The sequence below is a fragment of the Temnothorax longispinosus genome, chromosome 5, assembly GCF_030848805.1.
Source record: "Temnothorax longispinosus isolate EJ_2023e chromosome 5, Tlon_JGU_v1, whole genome shotgun sequence".
Taxonomy (NCBI): domain Eukaryota; kingdom Metazoa; phylum Arthropoda; class Insecta; order Hymenoptera; family Formicidae; genus Temnothorax; species Temnothorax longispinosus.
In genome coordinates, this window is record NC_092362.1 from 11283210 (window position 1) to 11290214 (window position 7005).

Sequence of the window (7005 nt, forward strand, 5' to 3'; positions counted from 1 at the left end):
GTAAATCCAAAACTCCTAAATAGTAGTAGCTTTATTTCTCCCTGACAAAATAATTCACAAAATTGCGTTACCTAACTCAACCCAAGTGATATGTATTTCAAAAAAAGATGTCAAATCTTTAAATTACGCAAATTGCAAAGAGAATATATATATATACATATATATATATATATTTATATATATATATATATATATATATATATATATATATATTCTCTTTGCAATTGGCGCAATTTAAAGATTTTACATTGTTCCGTAATTTCTGTCGCAATCGCGGTCAATACCGTAGGTGACGCCATCCGTCAGACGCCCTTAGAACAAGGGGATTTCGCGCCGCTCCCAGCGACAACCCGAACTGCGAAGTTTTCCCGACGAGTATGGATCCGTCATGCCGTGATCGCATGATCACGAAAACACTGCTGATTGGTCAATGCCCGTCGCGGGCCCGAAAGCTCCCGAAACGCGAGAGCTCCGGGATCAGTAGTCTCAAGTACTCCGGAACACGAGGTAGTACACCGCCGTGTATCCGTTCTAGCTTCCGTTTCACGCGGTCTCATCATTCCGTCGTGCATACGGCTCGCGTGCTCGTTACAAGCACCGCTAATTGTCTCGCGCAGTTCGTGCGTCCTCAGCAATCAATCCACCTTCGCTACAGCGAGCGGTGAAACATCGCGTATAACTCGCGCCGCGCCTCGCCATTATACGACTCGAGCTTCTCGATTCGTCACCTGTGAACGTTTCGCGTCTTGTGTCCCACACAAGTGCGACAGCAATTCAACGTCGTAAGAGCGTTCGGCAAGTGTATATCAAAGTGCGCTTTCGTTGCCAAAGCCGCCATAATCGGCCGCATACAGACACGTTCCGCGACCACCGCGTCGAGCGGTCACCGAATCACGTGCGCGCACCGTGACGCGCTAACATAAGGGCGCGCTCACCCGAACTGTATATAGATTGTGCATTAAATAAAGACTTTTGTGAATTGTTTATTCAAATCTTGGTGTTCGTTAATCGCACGTCGGATCCCTGTCGGGGTCGACCCGGCATCAAGTGGCGAACCGGAGTTACGCCCAAAGTACGATTCGCCAACATACATCTTTTTTTGAAATACATATCACTTGGGTTGAGTTAGGTAATGCAATTTTGTGATTGTACAATCGTGGACAGAAATATTGTTCCTTTTTTGTGATAAATTTCGGAATGCATTTGTCTTGTCCAATAAAATAATTCTCCCATTAGAAAATAAATTATAAAATTAAACAAACACATTCCAAAACGTATAAAAAAAAATTAACCTTTCTGTCTACGATGTAAATGAAAAAATAAGTATATTTATACATTGCATATTAATTTGAACTGATATATTATGCTTTGCATAAGATATCTTAAAACTAAAAGATTAATAATCTTTATTTATTAAAAGAATAGTTTTTAAATAAAGTACCTCTAATTTTTGGAGAAAAAATACAATCAGTAAAAATAAAAATACATATAAACTACTTTAATTTTTAAAGATAAAAAAATTTAGTACACCGTACAAAAATAGAGGTACATATATAGTACTTTTAAATTTTAACATTTGTAAAATATAACTGTATTAACATATGTTAACGTGTTAGTATCTCTCATATAACACAATCTTTCAAGAGACTAAAGAAGAACTTAAAAAGCAAAAATGTTAAAAATGTATGAAATGTTTTAAAAAAAATAAAAGTAATGTTGCTGATGGGTCACACTGTTTACTCATTGCGTGTTAATTGTCTTGTATGTGTTTCCTTAGCATGTCTTAATCAGTCAATTCTATAAACTTTTTGATTCCTTGTAGCGTTGCATCGTTATGCATCTGCATTGTAGTTATTAAAAAAATAAAGTATGTATATAAATATATATATATATATATATACTAGATTTCCCCTCTCCCCAAACTCACTCATTAATTAGGAGCACCTTTGATATTCTTTTTCCTCAATCTCTAACCTATATCAGAGATGAGGGGAGAGATGACCAACGCTCCGAAAAATCCCGTCCACGAAGTTTAAGCCGTTGCACTGCGCCATCTGTCTGAACTCAATACTCGCATGGAGCAATGTTAATAAGGCAGTACTACTGTGTTATCCGAATCGTGGATGTCAATTATAATATATATTTTATATAAAATATATAGAATATGAATTATAATTTATAATACTAATATTAAATAATAATATTATTATTATTCGTTTTATAATTTGTATGATTTTAATAAATTATAACCAAATTTTTTTTTATTAAATTAATATATAAAATACGATGTTTTTCATTTAATTATCTTGACACACGAATGCCACGATGTACTCTTCAGAGACACTCCATGATATTTTAAATAAGTGCAAAACTTGCTGATTAGCGATTAATACACGCGGAAATGTATAAAACTACGCGAAAGGCATATAAAATGAGACGGCTGTAAAATTCCATATATGGACTTTGACAGATAACATTTTTCTATTTAGACATTTTTCTATTTAGACATTTTTATTTAGAATAACACAATATTTGAAAATATTGTACACTGAAGAAAAAATTTATTAACTTAACTAAATTTTTCAACTAAATTACTATTTTGTTAATTGAACATGTATTAGTATTTAAGTCAAATATATGTTTTGTTAAATTTAATATGTTATACTTAATTTTAGTATTTCTATATGTTCAATTAACAATATAACATTTAGTTGAAAGATTTAGTTGCTAGATTGTTAATTAAACATATAGAAATACTAAAATTAAGTATAACATATTAAACTTAACAAATCATAAATTTGACTTGATATATATATATATATATATATATATATATATGTAGGTCTAGAGGTATGTTCCGGGACTGTTTACGTTTTTTGAAATGTACAGTCCTGGAATATAACGCATATATATGTAATCAGATTCAAAAAATTGTCCCGAAACGTGCCGTAGGACATAAATTTTTTCCAGGACAGTCCTGGAAACTGCCAAATGTCCTGGAATATACCGATGTAAAAAAATAAAAGTCCCGGAACATACTTCCGGACCTACATATATATATATATATATATATATATATATATATATTATACAGGGTGTATCATTTTAAGTGATTCAGCTGAATATCTCTTAAAGTAAAAGAGATTGGAAAAAATGTTCCAGACCAAAGTTGTATGGTTTCAAGGGGTACATAAGATGGTGTCATTAGTTTTACCTTAAATAGTTGCTTGAAGGTCACGTAAAGGTCACCTTCAATTTTTTAAATAGAACCACCTACTTTTTATTACATATTCTTGTAGCTTATCTCGAGGGCTTTCCAAAACACTATAAGAAAGTATTTTTTCATTAAGAACTTTTGGAATTATAAGGCTTGAAAGTTCTAGTATTTTGACATAAAATACAAAATATCTTGTAAAACATTAAGTTTGGGGTAATGTTACCTTAATACTTTTATGCACAGAATAATGAGACGAATCAATTGATATGAAAAAAAGACAGTTGCTTTTAAGAAAAAGTATGCAGATGCGTGTTGCAAATTACATATTTTTTCTTAAAGGAACTATGCTTTTTTTTATACCACGTGATTCGTCTCATTATTCTGTGCATAAAAGTATTAAGGTAACATTACCGCAAACTTAATGTTTTACAAGATATTTTGTATTTTATGTCAAAATACTAGAACTTTCAAGCCTTATAATTCCAAAAGTTCTTAATGAAAAAATACTTTCTTATAGTGTTTTGGAAAGCCCTCGAGATAAGCTACAAGAATATGTAATAAAAAGTAGGTGGTTCTATTTAAAAAATTGAAGGTGACCTTTACGTGACCTTCAAGCAACTATTTAAGGTGAAACTAATGACACCATCTTATGTACCCTTTGAAACCAAACAACTTTTGTCTGAAACAATTTTTCCAATCTTTTTTACTTTAAGAGATATTCAGTTGAATCACTTAAAATGATACACCCTGTATATTCAAAATATTTCATATATAATCTATACTATTATTATAAAGCAACAGGGTTTGCATTTTTTTGTTCGCTATGATCTCGGAAACCAATGGACCGAATTTTTACCAAACGTATATGAAATAAGGGTAGAATTTCCCGGGGAGTGCTATAGGGTGTATAGTTTTTCGTTACCGATCTTCTGGAAACCGGTTTTTCTAATTTCTTCAATTTTTCGGTAAATAATTGACGGAATTTCAAATAATCATTACTATTATATAAAACGCGACTGTTTGTCTGTCCGTCCGTCCGTCCGTCCGTCCGTCCGTCCGTCTGTCCGCGAACTACTCATTCGTTAGTGGACCGAATTTTTACCAAAGGTACATGAAATAGGGGTAGAATTTCCCGGGGAGTGCCATAAAGTGTATAGTTTTTCGTTACCGATTTTCTGGAAACCGATTTTTTTTATTTTTTTAATTTTTCTGTCCGAATTTTTACCACGAGTACATGAAATAGGGGTAGAATTTCCCGGGGAGTGCCATAAAGTATATAGTTTTTCGTTACCGATTTTCTGGAAACCGATTTTTTTAATTCTTTTAATTTTTTGGGAAATAATCGACTGAATTTAAAAGAATTATATATGAAACAGGGGTAGAATTTTCCGGGGAGTGCTATAAAGTGTATAATTTTTCGTTACCGATTTTTTTGAAAGCCGGTTACAAAATTATTTCAATTTTTCGGAAATTAATTGACCAAATCTTAAAAAATTATATGAAGTAGGGATAGAATTTCCCGGGCATTGCCATAAAGTGTATAATTTTTCGTTACCGATTTTTGGGGAAATCGGTATCAGAAAATTTTCCAATTTTTCGGAAATTAATTCACCAAATCTCAAACAATTGTATATGAAATAAAGGTAGAATTTTCTGGGGAGTGATATAAAGTGTATTATTTTTCGTTACCGATCTTTTTGGAAACCGGTTACAAAATTTTTTCAATTTCTCGGAAAATAATTGAATTTTAAAGAATTACATATGAAATAAAGGTAGAATTTCCCCGGGATTGCTATAAAGTGTATAATTTTTCGTTACCGATTTTTTTGAAATTTTTTGGGAATTAATTGACCAAATCTTAAAGAATTATATATAAAATAAGTCGTGTCAAAATTTTTTTAATTGTTGAAGGATAAGTTTAATTTTTTGTTAATGGATAATTTTTCATTAATGAATTGATTTTCTTGAAACCGGTTACGAAGTTTTTCCAATTTTTCTAAAGGGGTTTTCGATTTTTGTTTAAAAAAATGTAGGTACGTGATTGTTCTAATTTCCTCTTGAGATATTAGCTAAATTTTTTTAAAGATAATTTTTTGTTACTTTTTTAAAAACAATGCCCAAATTTTTCTAATTTTTTGGGGATGGCGAAGATGTGTATAATTTTTCATAATCAATTTTTTGGAAACCAGTTTCAAAATTTTCTAATTTTTTTAGGATGGCTACGATGAGTTTATAGAAAAATTGCTAATAATAAAGGGGTTTCCGATTTCTGCTCCAATTTCCGTAAATTTTGAGATATCAAGCTAAATTTTTTTTATGGATAATTTTTATAGATAATTTTTTGTTACCGATTTTTGTGGAAACCGGTTACAAAATTTTTCAAATTTCTCGGGAGTTAATTGATCGAATTTCAAAGAATTGTATATGAAATAAAGGTAGAATTTCATGGGGTTTGCTATAAAGTGTATAATTTTTTGTTACCGATTTTTTTGGAAACCGGTTACAAAATTTTTCCAATTTTTCGGGAATTAATTGACCAAATCTTAAAGAATTATATATGAAATAGGAGTCACCATTTTTTTAATTTTTGGAGGATAAGTTTATTTTTTTATTAATGGATAATTTTTCATTAAGAATTGATTTTCTTAAAACCAGTGCCAAAATTTTTCTAATTTTTTGATGATTTCGAAAAAAAAAATTAAAATAGAAGAAAATGAAAGAGAGTTAATAATGGTGGGTCAACGGAGGGTAAAAACGCGCGAGGCACGAGCAAAAATAAAATTTAAAGACTTTAATATAAAGGATTACATTTTTGAAATATTTGACAATATGCTAATCTGCATCTATTATATTATCTATTATTTTTTATTTTTTAAAAAAGAATTCGAAGAGATGTAGGTTAGAGTTTGAGGAGAAAGAATATCAAAGGTGCTCCTAATTAATGAGTGAGTTTGGGGAAAGGGGAATAGATTTTGAGCCCGCGCGAAGCGCGGGCGAAAAATCTAGTTGTATATAAAACAGGGGTTGAATTTTCCGGGGAGTGCCATAAAGTGTATAATTTTTTGTTACCGATCTCTTTGGAAACCGGTACTGAAATTTTTGAAATTAAAAATCATTTAACCAAATTTTTATTAAATTTCATATACTTTTAATATCGATTTTTTTGGAAACCGGTATCAGAAGTTTTTCGAATTAAAAACCATTTGACCGAATTTTTATTAAAAGTATATGAAATAGGGGTAGAATTTCCCGGAGAGTGTAGAGGTAGAATGTATAGTTTTTTTTACCGATTTTCTGGAAACCGGTTTTTTTAATTTTTCTAATTTTTCGAGAAATAATTGACCGAATTTTTACTAAAAGTACCTATATGAAATAGAGGTAGAATTTCCCAGGAAGAACTATGAAGTGTATAATTTTTTGTTACCGAGATCATAGCAAATAAAAAAAGGCTACAAACTGTTTTTTTATTATAATAGTAAAAAATTTTACATAAAACAGGGGTAGAAGTTTCAAGACTAAATAAGTTGTTAAATTCACATGTTAAATATTATTAATTATACGCACGCACACATACGCATCCACACACACACACACATAAACAAACACACATACAAAAACACACACAAACACATACACAAACACACACACACACACAAATACACACACACACACAAATACAAACACTAACACAAACACACATACACAAGAGGTGTAAATCCGACCAGGCAACCTCCACGTGGTACATCTTGGGTAATGCTAATGCTGGCGGTATTGACATAAAATTCAGG